We start from the raw sequence: 26,720 nt of genomic DNA, 5'->3' as shown, positions 1-26,720 counted from the left end.
TGTGTGTGTGTGTGTGTGTGTGTGTGTGTGTGTGTGTGTGTGTGTGTGTGTGTGTGTGTGTGTTTGTGTCCTATAAGTGTTATCAGAGACACACATCAGCGTTCCTGTCTGTCTGCTTGCGGTCTCATCTTTGTCTCACCCGCGAGCTCAGCGTCTCGGATCCTCTTGATTTACGGCGACGAGGCCCCGTGGCTCCGGGATCGGGTGGCGCTGCTGCCCGGTGTGCCAGCCGAGGGCCCGAGGAGCCGACCTCAGCTCGGCTGTTTACTTTATGCCCTTTAATAACTTACGTTTATTGCTTTATCAAGTGCTCGGGGTCGAGTTTCTGAAATGTCTCTCTGGACTCAAGTTACTCAATAGATAATGTTTATATTGCCCAGAAGATTTCACGGGTTTTTAAAATGCATTTCTCGCATATTTTTCCACTTTTCCACCCAGAAAAGTGTGGTAACAATAATCACAACTGAGTGAACAGTTACTGGAAAACTGGGGGGGGGGGAGTTTCAGGAATTAACTTGATCTTTTTTTTGCATGAAGAGGAATTAGTTTTCTTGTTGGTAAAGAGACGTGTTGACAACTGAGCAGAGGAGCGAGGGGCCGAACATGTCCGCAGAGCGCGGTGTGAAGAGAACGTGTGAGCTCCACACATACTGTACATATGTGACTACCACAAAAATAAACAAGAAAGAATTCCTGAACCCTCTGAGTGGTCTTACAAACCCCCGGGTTGTTTGACGACGCTGAACTTAGCCTGAAATCCAAAGACAACCTGCGGGTGTTTGAAGCGACTGAAGGAAGGGGCAGGATTCATTGCCTCCCTAAAAATCTGTTATGTCAATTTATATAATCTCCTTTTAAGTTCCCATGTGCAAAAAAATCAAAATAAGTGTTACATTTAAAAAGCAGAACCTTGAAAAGAAGAACTTTGATAAGAAACAGCACAAAAATGCGTTTTCAGCACCGAGGGACGCCGGGTACCAACACAGAAAAGAAATGTTTCTTTTTCTGAGACTTTCAGGCAGAAACACTTTGATGGGTCCCATTGTGACGCGGCTCGGTGAGTTCAAACTGTTGGAAGATTAACTTTGACTCGATCAAATGTTTTCTGTTCCCCCCTCCCTCTCCTGTTTGCGCAGATGAAAGAGCTGAGTCAATGGGCTTTGTACTGGATGAGGGATAAGACTATTGTCTGGATTCGGCTTTTGTCAAAATGCCCAAGAATTCTCAGTTTACCTTGTCTGACTGTGATTTCGTTGCAGAGTGTTCTTGGAATTTCTTCTAGTGCCTTCTATCAACTGAAGTTTTAAATAACAAAATGTATTTAAATGGCTGCGATAGTTTATTTGCAGATAAAAAAAATCTTCATTTCCGTTGCGGTTCCCGGTTGCAACTCATGAATGTTCAGATAAACTGGAGGATTACGTGCTCAAAAAACACCTTAAAGTCAAAGTAGCAATGAAAAATACAACATCCTGCATGTTCCTCTGTATTAACTGTTCCCTTATCTCTCATTACATGTGAAGTACACATAAAAGTACTTCTCTTTCTTTATCCTGTAAATCAAAAACTATGTTTGATGACTTATTGTGCACCCAGGGCCGGGATTAGCTCACCTCCCCCATCGGATGTAGCCGACAGTAACGTGCAGACCAGTATTATCCTATAGTTGTTTGCATACAGCTGATAAACCAGATTAAATAAAGATGGGACGACGTGACTGATCCCCAAAAGTGAAGCAGAAATCATCTTGACTGCCCCCTGGTGGTTGCCTGTAGGTCATAAGCCCAGCCTCCTCCATGTTAGAAGATGGGACACACTAAAACGTCAAATAAAATGTTATTTTAGTTATTTAACGATAGAAAAACAGGCTGAAACAATATCTACTGCACAGACATGACATCATCTGTCGAGATATATTAGTTATTAATCATTTTTTGTACAATGGGAGGAAGTGGAAATTGGTTGAGGTCTAAATTCGTGATTGAACCATTATCCTAAGTGCTGACGCTGACAGCTCTGCACCTTCTTTCTTATTCTCACTCTTTCTTTCAGCTCTGTTGCGTCATCATATTTGCGGATCAACTTAATGAATGCAGCGACCAATCATGTGTAAGGATTTGACTCAAATCCCTCTAATAACCCTGTCCCTCTGAAATACGTTGAATAACCACAGATAACGACCATCTGCCTTTTGTTTTACTACGACTGTGAAACGTGACATTTCGGTGACACGTGCGACAGCAGCAAACGAGCAGAGCGAAGTTTACTGTTAACGATTCTGCTTATTTTGACTGATACAAATCTTGTTTATAAAACCTTTAGGCGATAAACTGTAAACACTTTGAGTTGGATTTTCCCTGTCGACGCCCCGCGCTGCCTGAACGAGTGTGGGTGGTGTCGTGGCTGCAGACCAACCTCCAGGCAGATAATCCAGAGGTGTGTTATCAGTCCCTCTGGTATGGCTGTCTGAGTGTGTCTGAGTGTGTGTGAGTGTGTGTCCTGCTTTATCAGCACTGAGATGTAAGAGGGACTGACCTTATCAGGGTGTCGCTGCCTCCTCCCGCATCCCGTCCTCCCCTTCCAACTCCTGAGATCATCAATAGAAACACACCCACCCAAACAAAGCAGATGAGGGGAGCGGGTCAATACATCCGTCACTGATGCTCTTTGAGAGGACAGGATTCCTGCCAGTGTGCGGTGACGTGTCCAGACAGCTGATATTGATAAAACACTTGATGTCAATATGGCAGAAGGAGTGGGATGGTCCCGGTCATTGACCTGTGGTCACTTACAGAGAAGAGCCGCCGTGACAGAGGGGCTAGTTTGCTGTTGCACTCCTGTGGTCCTGCACAGGTCAGTGACGTACTGTAACTGTGGTTCGAGTCAGGGTGAACGGCCACTTTGTTGTCATAGTGATTGTATTTCACCTCACGTAGGAACATTTAAGATCAGTTTGTACGTAACACTTTACATTTTGGCAAAATCTCCTAGAATCAGGCAATATATGGTGTTTTATAGTTTAAGATTTTGTTAAACGGTTATATAGATGCATCTCCCCCTTTAAAGAGGCTCATGTTCAGGTTTATGATTAAAATAATTATCATTACTTGCTGTAATGTTCAGAAAAAACATCACTTTGCCTCAGACTGTCCATCGCTGCAGTTCCTCTTTTCAGCCTCTGTCTCAAACACTTGGTTTTTGCTGCTGTCTCTTTAAGACACCCCCCGCCTCCTGATAAAGCCCCGTCTTCTGATTGGCCAGCTGTTTCACTCTGTTGTGATTGGTCAACAGCCTCCAGCGCGTGTAGGAAATGTCGGCCTCCGCTCTCTCGCCTTTGCCTGGTTTATTTAGGGGGCGTGCCAGATTAGCCGCTGGGCGTGCGTTAAGTAAATGTTGGGTATCGTGATGTCAGGAGCCAAATCCTCGAAGGTTTGAGTCGGGTTACTGACGAGGTGTTTCAGGGGCTTCGGGACTGTGGGGTTTTTAACTTTGCAGAACTTTTAGATTCACAAAATGTTATAGAACACACTAAAGGAAAGAAACATCGTGTGTCTCCTTTAATATCTCTGGTTGGACGTTGATGATTTATTGCATATTTGCTTTAAACCAAATCCCTGGTGTTGTGGTTGGTTATAGTGAATAATCAAACAAGTTAAACACACAGTAAATACAGTTTGAAGGAGGATTTCTCAGCTAATTATGTCACATTAATTGTACGGACAGTAGTAATGGTGTAAAGTCGTAGCACATGTTGTTAGCGCTGCTGTTCCGCCTTTTGTAAATGTCCCCGCTTTAAAGAAACCGATCAGATCAGCTCTTATTACTCTGCTGGGAATTGTTGTCCGCGGGTTTCCAGCTCGTGTCTTTGATATGAATCTCTGCGCCATTAGAGGAGGATTTTTGAGGTCTAGCTTTCCCTGAGCTGGATGGAGGCGACTGGAGGCGTTTGATTTAAGAGCGTTATTTTCGCCCAACACTTCTCCGGCACAGGAGAAGGAGCAGGCTTTAATTTACGTCCTTTCTGCGACTGTGCGGTCACAGCCCTCATCTGTTTTAAAGCACGGAGGGGAAGTCATTCTGTAACCCCTGCACACGTGTGACTCGTTAGCTAACATGGCTATTAGCCACAGTTAATTCTTTTCTCTCCGAGGGCCTGCGGAGACAGACACACATAAATATCTCCAGTGGAAAAACCAAAAGCGAGGACACGTGACCCGCGGCCGCGTCCTGACCACCAGCTGACCAGCTCAGCACTTTTTAGGCCGTGACAAAGTCCTTGACATACCTCCTGACCGCCGCAGGGAGAAGAGGGGACGTTCCCAGGTGTCACTTGGTCTTGATCAGCATGAAATTTACGGTGACCTGACTCGGGGGAGGCCATCATGGGGTTTCTGGAATTATCCCAGGTCACCTCCTCCTGGGAGGGACGGCTGGAGGTCAGGGTGAGGGATGCAGATTTATATAGCCGGAGCTACACGCTGCACATGCTCTTTCTCCATTTAGCTAATGGGTCTGCTGTCATAATAGCCATCCTTTCAGGCAGGAAGAGTTACGGCCTCATTGTCTCCCTGCTGAAGTTGTCTCCCTCTTCAGAAGCTCTGAGAGGGAGCCGCAGGTTTGGTGCTCGAGTGTTGGAGCGACCTGATCGCTCGCGGCTTCAATGTCACATCGTGTGGTTTGATTCCTGCCAGAGCTGCTGTGTCCTTGACCGAGACAGCGAAGACACCTTTGGCCTTTTGTTAAAATAACTCATCGCTTATGCTTTTGACTTCAACCGTCACTCGTGGCGTCCGCTTGTTTCGCTGCAATCTGTATCCCAAATTTAGTTCCTATTCAAGCCGAGAAATAAACAACGATTTCATTAGCATTCGGCGACTACAGCTCCCATAAGGCTCCCACAGCGTGCCAGTAGCTAAAGGGCAACACATGCTAGCCCTGTCACGTAGCGTCATGTCATTACATGCCTGCGGCGCGCCCCGGATGTTCTACACAGACAATGTAGTGGAGGTGCATGTGCCAAATGTGAGGAAACTGGTTGTTTTCTAGATCATCAACTTTTGTCGGGGGGGGGGGGCAGACGCTGTCACATGTCAGCCCATGACGACACGTGATGGTGAGTGGGCTCGCATAAAAAAAATATACAGCACACCCTGGTGTTGTAATCGTAAACTGTGGGTGTGTTTTGCCCCGAAGACCTAAAAAGTGTCAGAAATGCAAAATGGAAAAAAACAAATGATTTAAACTTTCAATTCCTGCTGAAATATTCACAAAAGTAAATTTCTGTGTAAACTTGAAGATGAATAATCAGCCTTTCGGTGAAGTTAGTGTCACACAAGGAACGATGGAAGATAAAATGTAAAATGTTGGAAATATCAAACACAGTAAAAGATAGAAGATAAGTTTTAAAATTATTATAGACAGTAACAAAATCATGGGACAGAAGCAAAAGCATCTCTCATATATCTCATTCAGATCTTTTTATACTTAATTTTATTTTCATATTTTTTACGTAGATATTTGTAGACGGCACCAGTTAAAGACATATAGATAAATAAGAAATTAATTATATTGATAACTTATTTTTGCATATGACAATAAAGCCTTTGAATATAGTTTCAAATCTAAATTAAATATAAATAATTGCCACAAATTAAATTAAGCAAAGTCTCGAACATAAAAGTCAAAACAATATAAGAAACGAAAAACGAGGTAATCCACAAAAGTAAAAATCCCATCGTGCACCATATATTTTGTAATATTCAGTAAAAATAAATCTGTTACAAATTTTGACTCTTGAATATTTGAATAGTATTTGAGATTTGAACGACAGAGTAACCGACTTAAATCCATGTATGAAAACCGCAGCCCACTGACAGCTCACGAGCTTTATATACACTTAATACACAAGTCACAGGAGAAACATGGCGTCACGCAGCGCAAATGAAGTGTAGCTGGAACGACGTGATAAAAATTCATTATCCTTCGACGCAGGTAAGCACATGTCGGCGCCAAGTGCACATTCAGTCCAACAGTCAACATCTGTGCCACATTCCTCCCTCATTCACACCAGTGTAAAGACAGGCGGCGCGGTTGGACTCCAGCTAACCCCCCGAACACTGCGGATTAGCAACGCCACGCTGGCTAACGGCACAATGCAAGAGTGTTGAGAGGAGCTAACACACCGTGCACTGGTTGTGTGTGGAGCAGGTGTGCCGGGAAAATAGTGCAAACACAAGACAACACTCACACTCGCTGAATTCTCCTCTGCACCTTCAAATTCATCATGGCCTCCTCAGACCGGCGCACACGGGGCAGACGGGTGGTTGTCGATGGACGCCGGCCGTGCGCCAGTGAGCCGCACGGTCATTAGAGGGGAGAGGGCGAGCGGCGGCGAGCAGGAAGTGAGACTGAGGGGGAATAACCAGCACCTCCCGGGAGCCATTTGTGTCCGCGGCTCCACGTATCACATTACGAGGAACATAAAATTTTATATTGTCTTAGATGAGATTTTAACTTTGTTTTAGACCAGGTCTCGCCCCAGGATTAATGTTGGCCCCCCCGGACAAGCATCGAGCTGACGCCCCAATGAAAACCTCAACTGAAACGGATGCTAATTAAACGCTCTCGGGCAGCGGGACATCTCAGGTGCCGAGCGATAAAGGATCAGGAGAGCTGGAGTGGATGCAGCTTTTCTGCTGCAATAGCTGTTGAATCTGTCGGCTGCAGGAAGCCGACAGATTCCTGATCCACGTCTTCTCTGTAGGACTGAAGTTTATTGGGGTTTGCTTTAATCAAATGCAGTAATTTCCCACTATTATCCTCTCGTTGAATCGAATTGGGTTTTATTTGGAAAGAACTTGAAACAACGTGTGTTTGTCTGTTTATCAGCGTTTGTCGGTGGAGGAGCCAGAAACACCGGTGGTCTTGTTAATTTCCCGCTTCCTGCAGCTGCTCTTAAAAAATGAGAAGATACAGCAAAAAAAAAAAAAAGAATATGTGAGATGTAGATTTAATTGAACACATCAAACAGCAAATTAACTTTAACGACTAATTTGGTGCTTGCTGCAAATATTGGACGCAGAACTATTTCTTTTATTGAAGAAAAGTCTATCTGGAGATTCTCCTATAAACTGATGTGATTAGATGCATAATTCCTCCGCGAGCTATAAAAACACACCTTCTGTGACACCGGCTCACAAATGAAGCCGACTGCAGTCAAACTCGCACCATTAACCGATGTTTGTCGTTTAAAACACCGACTTTCACAGCATTCGTTACAGTGCTAATAGCAAGGCTTTGTAGTTTTTCTCCTGAGAACCCCACGGACTCGCCTGACGTCTCCTCCGCAGTTTTAAAGCTGCTAAGATAGAAACGTTTGGAAAGGGTTAGAAGTTTTGGTCTCGTTTTAGTTTGAAAAACTCAAAGGCTGTTTGGAAAGATGACGAGTCTTTTTTTCGCTCGTAAAGATGTGGCCTCGTTGTATAGGAGACATAAAAAGGCTCATTAAAATGATTATCAAATCATTACTCAGCAAATCCAGACAACGTTTACCGTCTTAAAACTTTGGCTTCTTCTGCTAAAACAACTCAATGTAGGAATCATGAAAAGTATTGTCCCGAATCGCAGGTCTCGTCACCAGGAATCTGAAAATTACCAGCAACATCCAGCCCTTAAGTAACATATGTCGCTGTGAATTTATTGCTCCAATTTATTTTTTATGCGAGTGTGTGTTTCCGTGTGTGTTCAGGTTTCTGTGTGTGTGTGCACACGGTGTTTATTTAGGCAGTAAATCCCCGGCAGGCAGGGCCGAGTCTGGCAATAGGTCTGTGTGTCAGGACATACTCATTGGTGTTTGGGGAAAGGATTATGAGGGATGAGAGAGCCACATTCACACAAAGCAGGATGAAGGGAAGAATACGGAGGAAGAGCGTCCGCTTACTAACAGCAGGCGTGTCCTCCTGTCTCCTCCTCTCCTTTCTCCTCCTGCACCATTTATCCAAAGTGCCTCACCGTACCATGCGTGGGTTCGTTTTCAGCACCGTCACCGTCACCGCCACCCGGGCGACGGCAGTGCCGTGCTCTTACCGGTGGAGCCCTGCACGACCCTGCACTCCTCGTTAGTCCCCGTTCTCCTGTAAATAATCAGAATAAGGTGGAGCTCCGAGCGGCAGCTGCTCCGGTCACGGTCGCACCACATGTCTTATTGTGTGTTTGGAATGTACACACTGTGTCAGCAGCCTGTGGGACACATTGTAACGTTAGATGTTTTACAATGTTTCTGGACAGTAAAGCGATGGTTACAGCTAATATTTGTACAATAACAACAGTAGACAGTGATAGTCATGAGATCACAAAGTGTCTATCTGTACGTTCACAGGGTCGTTCCGCTCATTGTTTAGGTTTCACAGCCGACATCTTTGTGAACTCTGGAAAATGTCCAGAACAACATTGCGCCTGCACATTGTCTAGTTTCACATTCTAAGAACATAGCAGGAGATTCTCCGAGGGAATCACATTTTTGTTCATCATTAAATCCGGCCGTTATCGTCAAAGGCTCTTGAATCTCGTCGTCTTTTAAGGTTAGCATCTTTTTATCGGTATCTTCTACGTCTATGTCTTCTTCCAGTTGTCGTCCGTTGCTTTTTAGAAACGTTATCAACACTCGCCCACTTTACAGGACATTCTCCAGCTTTATTCTTATACAGCCGCACTCAGACAACTATAGCTGTTGAAGAAAGTTGGAGTTAATATTAGACTTGGATTCAACAGGTACATAGAACAATCATTTAGTTCTATGGCGGCTGTAAATGGACTAAATGTCTGAACGTGTGTGAACTTAAAAAGTAAAAATCCGTAGCATGAGACTAAATAATCTCAGCTCGGCGTCGAACAACAGAAAGAGGGAGCCATGCTTTCCGTGTCACTTCCTGCGTTATTGTTTTATTCATCCCATCTTCTCCTCCATCACTCTGTCGCTGGTCCGGCACAGCTCTCCCCCACCCCTCCCCCGAGCTGTCAGGCCCAAATCAGGGAACAGATGAGAAGCAAATGGGTTTGTCCGGCACACATGAGGCAGGGAGATACGCTTATCAGGGTGGTGGGCTTTACCCGACGCACCTCCGCTGCCCTGAGCCACAGCTGCCCCCTTCAGCTTCCTCCCCTCGTCCTCCTCCCTCCTCCTCCTCCTCCTCCCTCCTCCCTGCCATTTTATCTGAGGAATGTGGGAATGCATGGAGATCAGAGATGGAGGGAAGAGGGAAAGAGGGATGAAGGGGAAGAGTCTCCGGGTGCTGACAGGCCGGCTCTCCACGCCGACACCTTCTCCAGAGCCCGGGCGGATTAGAGCCGCAGTGAAGGGCCAAGAAGCCCCTCCTCCATGACTGCCAGCCCCCGAGCCCTTCATCATCCCTCACCAGTCCTCCCTCCTCCTCTGCCCCCAACCAGCCTCTGCTCCTTACTCTTAGGGGTACAGTCGGACTTATCGCAGCTGTCACACTGGCATTCTGGTGATTTTCGGCTGAATGGAAACCGAAGCTGGCACTTAGCGGCTTAAATTAAAAACGCTCCAGCAAATTTGCAGCCCCGTGGGGCGACCAAAAACGGCCAAAATTGGTAAAAAAAAACACAAATAGCAATGTGCAAAGTGCCATGATGTGCAGAATTTCCCCTGCTACATTATTTGTGTCTTTAATCATGGTCTCGAAAACACACACATGTATTTATAAACTACATATATTTACTGCAATAATGAAATAATCTGTGCTGAACATATCACTGGCACTGCGTCCTCCCCTGTTTCCATTAATGACACCAGACTGGAGGGCGATGTGCAGATGGTGCATCAGAAAGGGAAATGGTAAGAACAACCATCTTCAGGCTTTTGTTCTCTGATCTGAGAACCCGTCGCAGATGAGACAGCTCCTGATCCGTTTTACCTCCTCCTGAAGCTCTTTAACGTCTTTAACGCCGCGCAGTGGGTCTTTGTGACTTCGGATCGATACTGATATCAGAATTCATGCTGCTGAATCATCATGTGCGGTCGTTTACCACCGTCAGAGCAACCTTTGGACAGACAGCGACTCTCTGAGCTGAGAAATCCACTCGGGGCCATTTAAAAACTCATCGAGTGTAATATCATCCTATTGTGCAGCGTTCACTGTCAACACCGTCCACTTAGCACGGCCACAGATGCGCATATCGGCTGGCACCGAATCTGTGACGTGTCATTTGTGGGCCGGTCCCGCTGACCGCCGGGCCACCCCGACGCTCTCATCCATTTAGGGCGAGGTACTGAGTGCTTCACTCAGGACGAGAGGCCCAGAGGCAGCGCAGGCGGAGCCCAGGAGTGTTTGTGAGAGGACGCTAGTGAGTGATTGAACGCAGCCTCCTGTGATGTGAGTGGCAGAAACTCAGAACTGTGTCAAATACTCGGTGATGTGCACGATGACTGATTCTGCTGAAAGAAAACCCCCAATTTGAGACGTTCAGTGCGAGTGTGCACGTGGATATCTGAGGGTGTGTGTGTGTGTGTGCGTTTGTGTGCACACATTCGTGAACTTCACTGCAGTGTTAATGAGAGGTAGAACAGCCTGGAGGTGTGTGTGTGTGTGTGTGTTTTAACACGTACTGGATGAGCTCTCATCTCCGGTGTCAGATCACCGACGCACACACAGGAAGCAGGGAGCTGAATATTTATTCCAAACAGGGGAAATTCCTCTTTATGAAGACAAATACAGGACGAGACAGCGCCGGAAAGAATTTCAAAATTAAAGACCATGCCCGAGATTCATTAGCAGCTGTTAAGAGTCACTAGTTTCCCCGTTGAGATCACACGTGTTGTGATCGTCTGTCTTTCAGTTGGGTCGCGGTTGAGGGCGGATACATGTAGATACCACACATACCACTACAACCGCAAATACATTGTAAACGTACGCGCTGTACACACGTTACTTATATTACTTAGAATAGAATAGAACTACACACACATGAACAGAATCTAAAGAAAAGGTGTAATGATATTTGATCTGCGCTACATTTGAGGACAATGAAAGACCTTCTGCCAAACGGGCATTTAATGAATAAAGGATCAATTAATCACCAGGAAACATTAAATAGACAAAGATTTGTCTTAATGACGCCGACAGGGACAGTTTATTCTCAAACATGTGGTAAAACATAAACAGAGTCCTGCAGACGATATACAAAGACACGACAAGACATACTGCTCCGCGCAGGGTAGACTATACATACACTGCCACGTATAAATATGAAATTCTTTAACTGAGTACATTTTCTATGTACTACACACGTATAAACACTTTTAGTGGACACATGTTTGCGCACATAAACCACAGTGAAGTCAATTATCCCTGAGCCCTGGTCTAATATCTCCTGTAATTCTTTTTCCTCCTCCCTCCCTGTCTTTTCCTCCTGAGTGAAATGAAGCCAAGTGAGCACAGCTGGTTTGTGACCCTTCAGTCGAGGCCCCGTCTCCTCCCCAGAACCCCCCCCCCACCCCCCAACAGCCTCGCTGCTTTATTATTCCCTGGTAAATAACAAAACATGATAAAAAACAGATCCACTCTTTACTCATTAACGGATTCTTTATTGGACTTCCATCCTTCCATCCTTCTACCAAGTTTCGTGGAAATCCGTTTTGCGTAATCCTGCTGACGAACAAACGGACCGAGGTGAAGACAGAACCCACAGACACAGATACAGAGGCAGTGCTTTTAAAAACAACCGTAGTCCAGGGAACACACTTTTGTTATTTCTTTTATTAATATTATTTAAATGATGACGGGAGGTGTCACAGATCTCCGTCTGATTGGTGGAAAAGGTCGTGAAGGTCACGCGCTCATGAGCTGTCTGTCACAAACCTGCTTCACATCTGCTGCCGAGCTGAAAGAGCAAAGTAGTTCCCTCCAATTAAGACACACACATCACCGCCAGCACTGACCCCTGAGTGTCCGTCTGTCTGAGCCTTTGTCCGCACACATGTCCCCCGTCTGTCAGTCCGTGCACACGCCGTGAATACGTTTTTATTACAGGCTTCGTCGTCGTGTATTTACAATTGTGAAATTTGAGAATGTGAGAATTTTCTTTGGAGTTTGGTGCATAATAAACATAGCAAGTAGAAAAAAGGGGAAGAAGTACAAGGAGAAAGATGACGGCGTGAACACAGTGCAAGAGCAGTACGAGGAAGAAATATAATAAAAGCAAATATATAAAAGTAAAAACTTAACTGTAAATATAATATAAGTATTCGCAACATGTAACAGATTGTGCAGGAAAAGATGTGCAAGGTTTACAAGTGGCAGATGTGTTGCAGCACATAACGTCTCTGACCTTGCATAAATAAATAACGTAAATAAATGTACTCAGTTTCTGTCCACCTCATGTTTATTAAAGCTCATGTTTAAATAAAGGGTTTTTTTCTAAAAAAAGCAAGAGCCTTTAAATTAAGCCTCTTGTTAACTACTTCAAAATAATTATAATCCAGACTTGACTGGATGTTGTCCGTTGAGCCCGAGTGACTCGGGTTTCCCCCTCAGAGATGTCGGTGCTGCAGCCTCTGGCCTCCGGCTCTTGTCACCTGACACCATGTGCACGCCAACAGGCCCCCGGCCGGCGCACACTGCAGGGCCCCGTCGCTGCCCGGTGACAAGTGTGGAGGGACGAGAGCCAGGAGGCAACACAGGAATGCAGCAGACGATTTTCTGTACATGTGTTTGTGTCTCTCATTCCCCGCACGGCTTCAGAATCGGAGAGAACTGCAGTGGTCCGCTTGTTGACGTCAGTTTGCCTCTGGATGAATCCGCGTCTCAACCAGCCTTCACTTCCCTTTTCATATCACGCCAGCTGCCCCGGTGCACATTCTTCCTCAAGTGTCGTAATTAGAATTTATTAAGAGGGAAATGTATTTTGCTGGCCCTGTTATTTAAATGCATGTGTTGCTGTAGTGTGCGTCAGAAACACCAGATATTTAAACCTGATGCAGATTGAACCCGAAAGTAGGTGTTATTTTTAACAGAAATTTGCATCTTTATTAGTTTTTACCAAAATGAGCCGTGGAGCTTCATTAAAAAAGTTTTTCTTTTTTGTTTTGTTCCTGGAGTTCAGAGCCCGTGTCTGTGCCGCCACTTCTGACCCGAGTCTAATCATTTGAGGGATTATGGGGATTTGAGTCTTTACCTGCCGTGAGAAAAGTCGACCTAATCAGTCTGTCTGGCTGTGACGGCCGCAGCCTCGGTCGCGGCGTTGCACCGTCTCATGTCGGGCAAAACCTAACAGGTCCGGACACGTCACGCACACACAACCACAGACACACACACAACCACACAGGCAGGCGGGCGGAGAAACACTTTGTTGAATGCGTTTGTGTCGCCTCACACACCCACTCAGACACACAGAGCGGTCAGTAAAGCCACCTGTGTGTACTGTGGTCAGGTCGGAGCAGTTTGCTTTACCTGACTGGTGATCGCTCAGGCTGTCGGAGCCGCACACAGCCTTTGTTGAGGAGGATTAGCCGCCTCCAGGGACTCGGGTTTCTCCCCGGGTTCGGCCTCAGCTCGCGCCTGGTGACAGAGGAAAGGTGCGCCGTGTGACCTGCGGGTGTTAAACCGAGACCTCTTCTCCGCGGAGACGACCTTGGCTCTGCCCGTCGGACAGGTCGAGTGTGTGAGGTGACGTCTTCACCCTCAGCGCAGAGCTGGCTTTCCATGACCTCACAGGGGCAACACCAACAGTTATGGTAAAACTCAGATGTGTTCAATTTGTGTTGCAGCAAAAAACACATGGACGGGAAATCTTTACACAGTTAATAACTTCATAAGAATCTTTTTATGTGGAGTGAACTCTCTGTCAGTTGTCGTTACTACAGTTTAAGAGATTGATCTGTGGAGGGAGCAAAAGGTAAAACTTTATTTAACTTTCCTTTAATTTTCTAGAAAGAATTAAACCTGTTTCCTTTAAGGATGAACATAGTGTGATACCAACAGGAAAATGATTTAAATATTAATTATAGAATCTACAGAAGTCTTGAGTCAAAGAACAGCACGTAGGTTAAACATGCAGAATATAAAAAAAAATGGAAAACGACTTTAAATTGCAAAACTTAAGTGTAAGGAAGCTAAAAATAGATATAGAAATATGAATGTAATTAAAGTAATATATACAGTGTAAGACAGGAAATATAAATGCAGTGTGAATTGAGGATTAGTATCAGCAGCGTTGAAATGTCTTATGGAAATCATCACCATCCTGTAAACTCAACACAATCCCAATAAATGTCTGAACTTCGGCTCCACTTTCCCTATAATTAATCACAAAATACTCAGATCGTTCTAATTATTTATTGGGAAATCACAGACCCGTTGGATTAAGATTTGCAGAAAATAGATTTTATAAATCAGCTGGAGGATGAGATTTTCCGCAGTAAAATAGTCAAACAAAGCTTTGATTTGATCTTTACGACTTCCACACGCTGGTATAATAAATTTGGACGAGTAGATAAAATGGGAAAACTGGATATAACAGAATTAGCTTTGATCCCCCTCTTAGCTCTGCTGAGCGACAATGAAGAGTAATAACAACCAGATAAAATCACATTTAAAGCCAGATTTTCATTTATTTATTTTCTATCCGAACCAAATTACAAACATTCACATATCCGTCCCGAAATATGCTTTTTTCCCATTAAGATCAATGAACTATTCTCATGGAAATTGCTGAAAATGTGTTAAAAAATCTTCACAAAGTTAAAGAAAGTGATAAAATATTCGTGGAATCCGTCCGTTTGTTTGTGTCCACGTCAAAATGTGACGGGATCTGTTATAGCCAAGCTTCAAGTCAGTTTTTAAACAAACATCGTCTCTAACGAAGTTTTAAAAAGTAAAAGTGCATTTTAATCGTTGCTATAAGAGGAGTCAAAGTTTTCGTAACTACTTCTTCTGCAGCCAACAAGAGGAAGCCATGTTTTTGCCATAACAGGTCAACACCCGGTCTTGTTTGTGTGACAGTTTCCAGCCATGTTTTATAAACAGTGTAATAATAATTAGATTTGATAACACTGACACTTTGACGGCGGCTGTGTGTTGAAAACGGTTTATTTATTTCCTCAGCGAGTTCCGTGGGTCAGTTTGGATTTTTATTAAATTCAACTCGCTGTGCAGAATAACATGAAAAACGTCCAAATGTTTGCGTCTCTGTGATATAATGTCTCGGCTTTAGCTGCTGAAAGCCGCCCTGTCCGTGTAATTGGCCGATGTTCGGAGGGTAAACACTATCTGAGGAGTGTTGAGCCTGTGAAGTGTTGTGTGTGTGTGTGTGTGTGTGTGTGTGTGTGTGTTCAGGAGTGTGTATGTGCTGACTGACGCTGGTTCAGAGTGATTTTAAACTCTGGCCCTTTTCACCTAAACTGTCTCCATGAGCGCAGCTCGTTTCCCTCAGTGGTCGAACCTCAGCTGGTGAGTTTTATTCACTGAAGCTCCGACAGTCGACAGAAACACTTGTTCAGCACATGTCCCCACAGCCTCAGCTGCTCTGGGCTGTGGCTGCGCTTGTATCTTAGCCTAAAAGGCGTCAGACGCTCCTGACGTCTTGATTTCCAGTGGATTTCATAAAGTTTTTAGTGTAATGTCAGACGTTGAGTCAGTAATTGAGTTTATTTTTTTGTCTCCTGTCTTCCAAAGAACAAAAACTAAATAAATTACCAGGATCACGAAGGCTCTGGGGATATTGTTACCGTGGTTACAGCTACGTTTTCAAAAATCTGCACTGATCAGAATCCTCCAGTTTAAGCAAACGTAAGAAATATTAAAAGCATTCAACGAAGGTCGACAGGTTTAACGCTGCTCTCAATTGAACTCAGGGCTCATTTGGTTTAACACACTATATTTTAAAATAGAAATAGAATAGGGTTGACATTCCTGTTCCAGTTTTAAATAATGCTAAATCATCCATCCATCCTTTTCTTATACCGCTGATCCTCCTGAGTGTTGCAGGGCACTGGAGCCAGTCCCCTGCTGACATCGGACGAGTGTCCATCCTGGTCGTTTCTCCACCGTGTCCCAGAGCCCCATTAATCATTCAAAGTACAAAAAAAAAACAGTGCGGCATCATAACCTGGCTGTAATGAAACATGATTACCTTTGTTATTGAACCGCTGCCCCTCCCTGGACGAATAACGCTGACATTGATCGAGTCCGGGAGCAGAGCTCTGCTAATTGGTGCAGAGATTGAACCTGCAGCTGTTTTGATCACCGGATGGTTTCTCCCACCGCTAATCTGCTCCACTCCTCCGGGTTCGAACGCTGAAGGACAGGAAGGATGTGCATTAAGGGCCAAAGTACTCAAAGTCGTAAAAGGTAATGACAGCGTCTAGCGATGATGGCGACCGGCTTCTGTCCAACCTTGTGCCTACAGTCCATTATTTGAAGACACCATGAGTGGTCGTATCTTTTTACTACGTTCCTAATGGTTATGGATGAAAATCATGGCACACATGATGACGCTGCTCTTTCCACAAGGCGATAATGGCGGTCACATGCCATTTGGGACGGGGGTGAGGGGCTGGTAATAGCGGGGAAAGGGCAGAGAGGGAAGGCGGGAGGCAGAGGATTAGGAGTTGTATTAAAATCATTATGGCTACAGGATTACGATGGCAGCCCGGAGAGCGCGTGGAAGAGGAGTGGGCAGAGGGATGAAGAAAGGAATAGTGTAAAATGAGCAGAGAGGTTAAGATGGCAGGTCCGGCCCTGCTCCGCTCGCTCCGGCTCCCCGGGGGGGAGATGAGGGATGAGAATGCCTGTCGTTCAGTGCGGTGGAGTATATTTATCCAGTCCTCCACCCCCGACACTCCGGAACATGTTTCTGTCCCTGGTTGAGCTCTCGCCCCTTTCCTCTCCTGCCTCTTTTAAATCTTTCACTTTCAATTTTCTTTCTTCTGGTCCCGTCCCAGGAAGGAACTCATTTATACACATTAATATATGGTCATTTAGAAAACTGTAAAAACTAGCCCCAGAGCCAATTTACACATATATACGACCTGCAAATCTCCTGGGTCACAAATCACTTGTACAGAAACACTATCTCCTCCTTTGGCTCAACAATTAGTCTCTTCATCTGTATTTGTTGGCGTCCATTAGAAACATTTTTACTCCCTCTGTTAGAGCTCTGCGGCCTTTGCCAAATCCTGATTTCCGTGTTTTTCAGTCCTATTCACAAACAGGCCCGGGTGGTGCTTTAGCGACAGTGAGACGGAGCGGAGGGCTGCAGCAGTCTGAACAGTGGGATCTCCACTCCGATTATAATTACATCAAGTGGTGTGTTAAATGAGGTGGCCCAAGGTTCAGCGGCTGGGCCTAATCGCTGCAGCCTGCTCCCCTCAAATCTCCGGCCCAGGCGGCGGATTCGGTTGCCGTGAAATGCCTAATTTAACCCAGGCGCGCTCTGTACATGTAAAAACACTCAGGGTGGCGTAAATGGAAAGAAAAGGGGAAGTTCCCAACGCCGAGCTGGAGGTAGAAAGAGATACACATCTGTCTTGTGTCTCTCTCTCCCTTCTGTGAGCCGCGGAGGCGAAGAGGCCTCGTCTTCTCAGAGATGGAAATCGGCCGGCGGTGAGGTGATCTCTCAACAACGGCTCTATCTCGCCTTTATGGCCCTCTCCATCATCACATCCACACAGTAAATCCTTCCTCAAACTGACACGCAGCCGCTGACATGTGGTTCCCATCTAGCGATTCCCCCCCTCCCCCCACCCCGACCGGCCCCGGATTCAGCGGAGGCGGCGCTCACCGTGGCGTGGAAGGCGCATGATAGCTGAGCTGGGGTCAGTCGTGAGGTTCAGGGAGAGTCGGATGGGGCTGAATGTGAGCGAGCGTTTTCAAAACACATATACGAGGAGGGCGACGTGCACATGATGGGTCTTGGATGTGATGTGGATGTAGTTTATTTAAACCTTTTGGCAGTTCTGAATGCGAGTGGGTTTGTTTTGGTTTGATGCCGATCAGCTGTCAGAAAGCAGCCGGTGATGTTTCTCTTGGCGAGTTCGCCCCCGCCGGTCCGGTCGCTCCGGCCTGGACCAGGTTTCTGCTGCTCTCCGTGGCCTTTCGCTCAGAATTATACGAGCTGCGTTTTGCGAAGTGCACGTGGGCGGTGGGATTTGTACGTGTGCTGTTTTCCTTAATGTTTATTTATCCAGGCAACGCCCTGTTTTAGGCACATTACCACCTACGGTGCTCTAACTGCTGCAAACAGTCGCAACTGTGTTTAAGCATCTGCTTCCTAAGTAGTGAAGTTAAGAGACACATGTTTCTCAGAGATCTGCTTCCATCCTCAAACAAAGGAGCTGAACAGGGTTTCAGTTTGTTCTTACAATATTTCTGCAGGAGCGTCTGAATGGAGCTACTTTCTTTAATAGAAATAGTCCCAATGGAATCGACTGGGGAAATAACATCCTTTGGGTGAAATGACCCTTTTAACAAATCTTAATTTCGTCTCTTGTGACAAAAGTTTTATTCTTTAAACTTAATTATTCATCAGTATTGAAAAGAATAATCCCTCTAGATTTGATAAAGATATTTGACGTCCGTGTAATAAAATCAACGAATGTCCGACTGCAGTCGTTGTAGGAATGTGTTTATTATTCTCACTCATATATTTCCCACTTCGGTCGGGGATTCAAACCAGCAGCCTTTCAGACACCTCCATAAACCTTTAGCTCCCCACTGTGTGTGTGTGTGTGTGTGTGTGTGTGTGTGTGTGTGTGTGTGTGTGTGTGTGTGTGTGTGTGTGTGTGTGTGTGTGTGTGTGTTCACACCCTATATATCCCCATGTGCTTGAATCTTTGCAGCCTCTGAGGTTCATTTATGCTGCAGCAGTGGGAACCCGTTTTATATGCATTGAAATGTGCCCAGTGAAGTCCCAAAAGACGGGTTATTACCTCACGACTGCTCGCCCCGCGCTGCGCCGAAGATGTGAATGAGGAGCGCGGCCTCCACGGGCGCTCACACCGGAATGCTCTGCAGCAGGTGTGAATATGAAATACGGCCCCTTAAGGTGGAACGCTTGAATCCGAGCCCGGGACTTCTAAAGGCGGCCCGTGTGAATCCGAGCCGGGCCTCTCTTAAGGCGGTACGTGCAGATCTGAGAGTGTCCGCTTTGCGGTCTGATGGACGAGACTATGACAGGCACTCTGTGTGGAGGGGACGGGGCCGAGGGGCGGCGTGGGGCCCCCGCGGGGGCAGATTGAGCGGGCCAGGTGGTACGGCTTGGCACTGGCATGCAGAGAACTCGGAGGGCACGTCTATGTTTAGTCCTTACATGATGTTACATGTGCTGTTTTTTCTGGGCCTGCTGCGGGATGTAAAGGAGCCAGAGCTGCACCTCCTAAGTGGATCTCCTCCTGTCGCCCTCAACACACTCTTCAGACTTCTGTTACTGACTGTGGGACAATAGCATTAGTGTGTGTGAGTGTCACACTCTGTCAAACATCACACAGAAATATATCCACTCAGTTCTGAATGTGACAATTACCGGTCAATTCAAACGTCAACCTGCTCGTCTTAATCCCTTAATCCCCGCCCACATAAACACCTCCACTGCAGCCTCGTAAAAAACGTCTGTGTTGCAGCCGACACAGACGTTTCGGTACATTTAGCGTTTGAGCGGTTTTCCGACAGGAAGCAGCGGCGGAGGGAGCGAGGGGCGGAGCCTGTAGAGCAGCGGGAGGCAGGACATGACGTTTAAATTCTGCTCTTATCACCAAAAGCTCTGGAATCTCCTCGTCTTGTTGACGTCTTCGTCTTCTACGTGTACGGCTCCTCTTCTTCCTCCTGATGCATGTTACCCTTTACAGTTTTAATATCTATTGCAATCATTTCCACAGAACCAGTGGTCGAGGTCGTCCTCTCACCCGAACCTGTAGCAACAGGCCCACATGCCTTTTCTAAACACCGTCCATTGTGAGCGTCGTAAGAGGGGGTTAGACGAGTGGGTGGGAATAAAGCGCGCTCCTCTCTGATCTCCTGTCACTCAGCGGCTCTGCAGAGCGGCTCCTAAACCTGGAGGGACGATCCTGACGTGTGGATCCTGGTAATTTTAGGCAATTACAGCGATAAATCCACAGGGAAGCGTCGCCGGTTGTTAAAGCCCATTTATTACATGTAGAATTTAAGGAGAACTGGGATGTCCACTTCTTTACGAGTCGCCCGCCAACGCCTTCAGCTGCCTCCGTCCATTACGAGACGCCCCAGGCTCCATGAGAGACGTCCTGTCGTCACCGCCCCTCTCCCTGCTTGTCTGCTCTGTCAGAACGTTTTTTGGTTGCGTCATTTTTCCCTTTGAAATACACAGAAGAGCTCCAACGATTTCTCTACATCTTTCTTGTTTGGTGTCTTATTGTGCTGCTTGGGAGCCATTGATGTTGAAGGCCTGTTGAGACATTGTGTGTGAAAGTGGACCAAACAAATAACTACACACAGACAAACACACACAGAAAACACACACAGACACACACAGACACACACACGCAGACCTCCTACCTCCTCTACAGGACCTGTGGGAGTTTTAAATCAGGGATGTGCTCTCTCTCGCTTCCCTCGCTCACATTTTCTCACATCATTTTGGCTTCTTCTTTCACATTTCTTCCAATAGTCAATCTTTCACTCAGCCACTTATTCCCCCACACACACTCTCTCTCTCTCTCTCTCTCTCTCCCTCCTTCCAAACCGTGCATGTAATCCTCTCTCACCCTTTCTCCCCCCCCCCCACTCAGAGCCTTGAACACAACAAATTTTCCGAGCCTGAGTTTTGAACATTTCACCATCATCTCCCCACAGAACGCCTATTACTCAACCAAGTGAGCTCCGCCGCACTTTGATGTGTGAGAGACCTCACTGGTGGATAAGTGCTGGCGTTGGTGTGTGTGTGTGTGTGTGTGTGTGTGTGTATGTGTGAGTGAGGGCTTTGCTGGCTTGTCATGGGCGGGTGATTGAGTCCAGACGTTGTGGGTTCCTCTCTCCAGCGCCCGTCCCCTCCCTCCTCCTCTGGCTGTGGGTTCAGAGTGTGTTGGCCCCGGGCGGGCGGGGCCACGGCTCCCTGGGGTGCAGTAAAGTGATAGGGCAGCGCAGGGGGCTCGGAGCGCCCCCGGGGAGGCGGGTCGGAGGTGAGAGTCTCGGCCCTGGCGAGCCGGGATCGGGGCCGTGTTAGTCAAACATACCCGAGGTGGGGGCCTCCCCGAAGTGGCTGCTGCTTTGTCTACTTCACATCTGGGTTTGTCTGTGTGGACATTGTTTATCTGATAAAAATCAATCCATAATGTTAGTTATGGATTTAATTTTCACATTTTCATGCACGTCTGAAGCGAAACATGTAGTATGTGTAACAGATTCCACACGTGCAGCAGCAATCCAGAATAATAAACATGAGTGATAGAAACTAATAACCTAAAATATCTAACTGCTAAGATACAAGAAGAAGTTTGTATATTTGCATTTACTGACTTTTATGTGCTCTTGGCTTGGAATAGTTTAGTTTAGTTTAACAAAACACGAATACACTAATACACATTCTATGTATTCCTTGCATACAAATATCTTTATTAACATAAACACAGTAAATATATAAGTAGATTGGTAGATTCTAAACCAATCAAATTATTTAACAAATCTATTTTAAATCAAGAAAATACATTTGACAAACAAACCACAGCAGAAAGTTTTAGAAACTTTAGCCCCATCTGTCTTTTAGTAAATAATAACCCCAAAGAGGAGTGAGGAGGAGGAGGAGCTTAGCAAGAGGAATCCAGTTCACAGGGAAGAAGCTGGAAGTGTTTCATGGGAAATTGAGTGTTTTTTTCACGGGCTTTTTAAACTTCGCCTTCCATCCCTCAGCAGCTCCTAAGATGGACGGCAGCGAGGTCAGCCCGTCACCTGGGCTCAGACACCGACCGAACACTGGCTCTCAGGCTGAATAATGGGCTGTCGCTGACCCCTGACCCCAGCTCGGGGTCTAGGGTGTCAGATCGATACCGGCCGAGCGCGGCGAGCGGCTCGACTGGCGAGCGGCATCTTGGGATGTGCAGCAGAGCCGCCGTCTGTGTCCTGGAGCGTCCGCACGGAGCTCAATTAAACAGGAATTCATTCAGCACACAGTGTGATCGTCAGCATAGAAACACGAGTAATTAGAAGGTGAAGTGCGGCGTCGTCCATGTTGTGCTGCAGGTGCTGATGGGAAACAATAGAGCGGCGACCTGCTCTCGGCCCGTGTGTGTTTCTGTTTGGAGCCGTGTGTATACAAACACCTGCATGTATGTATATACACACACACAGGTACGAGCTGCTGTCGCGTTTGTCATAAGTGTCGTCAGAACGTTGTGTAGTTGTTGTTAACCGCGTCATGGCAACACGAACAACCCTGTTTGTCACAGAGGGGGTTTATGAGTCTGACTGTCGCTCCCCCGGGGTTTTACACTGACTGAGTGATGGAGCCCTGCTGTGTGTGTGTGTGAGTGTGTGAGTGAGTGTGTGTGTGAGTGTGTGTGTGTGTGTGTGTGTATGTGTGTGTGTGTGTGTGTATATGTATGTGTGTGCGTTGACTGACACTAACCCCACGCTGCTGTTGCTGCTTTGACCCCTGTAATACCAGAATAGAGTCGCCAATAATTAACCTCATCCACATATCACAGGATGTGAATATTCACTGCTTGTTGTGTACTCGTAGAAATACACACCGTGATGTGTGAAGTCTCAGTATTTTGTTATTCAGAGTTTTAATATAATTTTAACAGAGAAGTCAGTAACAGTGAGTCGATATTTATTTGGATATTTGAGATTAGAGGCTAATGTGTAGCTCACCTGGACCTGTAGATGATGTCAGATTGATGGTTTTAATATATTTGTTCACATGACGTCATCATGGTGTAAATGTTAACGTGCAGTTTGCTGCAGAACATGTCTGTGAACCCAGATCCTAGAAAAGTGACTGGACCTTTCTGCTCAGTGTCTAGTTCCCTGGATGCGTCCGTTCTGATCATGAAAGACATCAAACAGAAAGAGAGGGTCAGAGGAAAGGTGGTGTTTAGTTGCATTATGGGAAATCTAGGTCTGACTCATAACAGAGACTAATACTCTTGAGTTAGTGCCTTAACTTTCCTCATCAGTTGTAAATGTTGTTCTGGAAAAGTGAAAGAGTTTTTCTAGAGGTCTTTTGTTCTAACAACATTTCAAATGTGTGAAATGAGTCTTTTAACACGAGGATATCATCATTAATTATTCCTAAATACGCACATCACATGTGGTGCATGCTACAAAGTGAGCCAGCAGACGGATCACAATGTACATGCAGCTTTTACATAACACACACTGTGTGTTGTTCTCGTGGCACATTGTGCGTCTGCAGCTGCACCGAGGGACGACTCAGTGATTGGCACAGTCAGGACCACCAGGATCCACGAGCAGGCCCCCCCCACCCGGCTCTGCCCCCCCCCTCTCCCACTCTCCAGCCTCATTCTCTTTAGTCCGAGGTGCCTTCTTCCCACAATGTGTTTTCAATCTGAGGCCAATTATTCACCTCCTCTGGTTTTTTGTTCCCAGTAGGAGAAAAAAAACCAGAAATAGGGAACTGTCTCTGCGTTGCCGGCTCCATTTTTCCCATCTCTGCGCTGTCGACACCCAGTCGCCCGAGCCTCCCGGCCGACACACTATATGTTTAAATGCCGTCCCCGTGCATGTGTGTTTGAGACATGCTCGGACAGATGTGTGTATATAATTAGCCAACTAAGTAATAATGGCTTTAACCTCCCAGAGGCGAAAAGCCTTGAATGATGGTACAGGTGGAGAGAGGCTGATCGAAACCCCCCGCCCCAGCCCTGAGGGCGACGGGATGGACAGACCCCCATCTGGTGACGTCACACCACATGAACCAGGCCTGATATCCCCCCCTTTCTGGCCCCACAAAGAGCTCCCCCTAGAGGCTGTGTTTGGGAACTGCAGAGTTTTAATGGTGTGGTTTTTTTTTTTTAAAAGAGTCATTTCGTACACATCGTTTTTTTGTGGAGCAGCAAATTGGAGGATTTGATATAGAAGCAGCATGAGGTCTGTGGTTTGTGTGTCTCTTGAACTCAGTCAGCGGAGACAGTGTCGCGGTGTGTGTGTGTGTGTGTGTGTGTGTGTGTGTGTGTGTGTGTGTGTGTGTGTGCATCGTGTGTTTCTTTGAGCTGAAAGCATCTCCTCTTTTCTCTCCTTCTGGAATAAGCCTGGGAAGTTGACCCTCGTCTGACCCAACTGTTCATGAGGAAAACAACAGGAGGTTTTTTCCTCCCTTCTCCTCCCCCTGTTTTTACTTTCTCCTGCGCTCCTGTCTACATTCTTCTCCTTCCAGTGCATTTTCTTCTTCCTCTCTCTTGCTCTTCTTCCCTTTTCCTCCCACCTTCGTCTTTCTTTTGTCTTCTGTTCTTCTACTTTCCTCCTTTCTTCACCCCCTCTCCTGTGCTCTCACCTCTTCTCTTTCTCTATTGTCTTCTACACTTTCTTTTCCTCACTTTTGTTTTCCTCTCGTTTCCTCTCCTCTCGTTTCCTCTCCTCTCATTTCCTCTCCTCTCATTTCCTCTCCTCTTCTTCTCTTCAGGTTTCTAATTGCTCCCTTTCTCCCTTTTGCTCCATTTCTCTTTTCCACTCACTTCTCCCCCTCTTCTCTCCATCTCATCCTTTCGCTCCTCTCTTCTTTCCTTTCCTCTGCCTCACAGAACTTTACTGTTGGTTTTCGGTTAGTCTTGAATTTTTGAAGGAGACTTAAACTCAACAAACGAGTGAACGAAGTTGTTAAGTTTAGCTTCTACGAGAGTTTTTCACAAGGAACTTTTCTAGAAGTGTTCTGGGATTAATTATATTTTGTGCTGTATTTTTATATTCAGTATATTTGATGACTTTGATGCCATCTGTGCACACCTGATATGTGGCAGGTGTGTGAGAGGAACTAAAGGTTTCACTCTTTCACATGGACACACGGAGAAAAAAACATTTTAAAACAGTTTAATGTTTCCAGTAACTTTCTTCCACAGTTCTTGGAACGAGCTGCGTTATCTGCCAATTAAAGTTCCTTTAGTTAGAGTTCAGTGAGTTGTGTTTATAATCACTTGCTGATTGCCAACGGAAACTTCTCCACTAATGGAATAATTACCGCCACCATGGAGGCTGTGTTTTTGTTTGTTTGTCCGTTATTTAGCAGGATTAGGTTTCAGCGAAAGGTCCATCGAGGTCAATCACTGTTTCCTATTCTCCTCCTCACCCTCCATCCACCACTTTAAATCCACACCCCCGCCCTCTCTCTCTTTGTCCGTTTCCCTCCGTACGTTACCTGCGCCGGGGCCAAACACTAAATGGGCCTAAAGAAAGCAAACAAGTGGGGGGGGGGGGAGGTAACAGATAAGAAGGATTATCCTATAGATGTGTGCTTTGTTAAGAGCTCCAGCGGCTGATTCATCGATAAGCCTCCTCTAACTAGCCGTGAGTAATTCAGCCAATCAGGGATCATTAATCCCCAAGACAAATGGATTTAGATTGTTTTCTTTCTTTATTATTATTTTTTTTGGATCGTTCTCTCCGCCTCCTGCTATGAAAACCCTGAACCCTCCATCAGCCCTCGCTCCCCCCCCGCTGCTGCTCCGTACAACGCCAGAAGGAAAACACAACTGTTGAAATTGCCCCGATCAGCCCCGTGAAGGCTAAATGACTCAGTAAATAGCCTATGACAACTAAACCATTTAGAGAAAACAGATGAATAAATCTTCCCGGTAATGAAAAGGAAGAAACCCGCGACGCTGCTGCAGATTACGAGCGCCGCCGAAGGTTTATATCTGGGTAAATGAACGAAGGATGGAGGGGTTCTCACGCTTCGGCCCGGTCCGCACCAGGCGGGGGGGGGGGGGATAGATCAGAGGCTCAGTGTAGAGATGGTGGAGATCAGAGTAGAAACCAGCAGGAGAAAGTCTTTGGTGAGTCTCAGTTAAAGAGGAGAACAGGAGGCGGCGAGAGCCGAAATGTCATCCACCACATCTTGAGGCGGCCGCTGTGTTTATGGCTCCGTGTCTTATCAATATTTCATTTCTGCCACTCAAAGAGCTCCTCGTGGTCGTCCATCTGGCAAACATCTGGAACATGTGCCGGATCTCACTGTGCATTTTATCGTCTTTTGTAACAAAAAGTGCAGTCGGTGGTTCGGTTGTGTGTCACAGACTCGTGTGTTCAGCCGTGTTTGACCCCCATTCACATGTGTGTTCTGTGGATTGACCATCAACAGCCAATAATAATAAATATGCAGGTGCACAGGGATTCATGTTGGGATTCATAAACCAAGGAACATTTTTAGTGATTAATGAACACACACAACACACACACACACACACACACACACACACACACACACACACACACACACACACACACACACATCTGGGGAAATTAGAAGTTCATCCACAAAGTTCCCTCTGGCTGCAGGACGAAATCCAATCAGATTTCAGTTTTGGTAATTTTTTGAAAAAGCGCTTCTTGTTTAATTCTTCCTGCCTGATCTTTATCATACTTCTTGTTATTTTCATAGTCATTCACATTCCCTCGTTTGTCAGACGCACTTGGATCCTCTGTTTTGTTTGGTTTTTAGTTGTCGATCTTTCCGTTTTTTTGCTCCCAGCACAATATACTGGAAGTGAGTTGTGTCTA

At 46.0% G+C, this 26,720-nt stretch overlaps 1 protein-coding gene and 1 long non-coding RNA gene across 2 annotated transcripts in view; one reads left to right on the top strand and one right to left on the bottom strand.

Annotated features, from left to right (window-relative positions):
* Positions 1-26,720, top strand: part of LOC118125671 (ephrin-A5b) — a 68,552-nt gene that overhangs the window by 26,746 nt on the left and 15,086 nt on the right. The gene's annotated exons all lie outside the window — the stretch shown is intronic.
* On the bottom strand, positions 13,504-19,160 carry LOC118125672. The gene is made up of 3 exons (XR_004698875.2): positions 18,947-19,160; positions 16,150-16,313; positions 13,504-13,726 (listed from the first exon to the last, which is right to left on the bottom strand). It is a non-coding gene; the product is annotated as an uncharacterized LOC118125672 (long non-coding RNA).

The sequence above is a fragment of the Hippoglossus stenolepis genome, chromosome 18 (genome assembly GCF_022539355.2).
Source record: "Hippoglossus stenolepis isolate QCI-W04-F060 chromosome 18, HSTE1.2, whole genome shotgun sequence".
Lineage (NCBI taxonomy): Eukaryota > Metazoa > Chordata > Actinopteri > Pleuronectiformes > Pleuronectidae > Hippoglossus > Hippoglossus stenolepis.
Note: the sequence above shows the minus strand (reverse complement) of the source record. Positions and strands in the feature narration are given on the sequence as shown.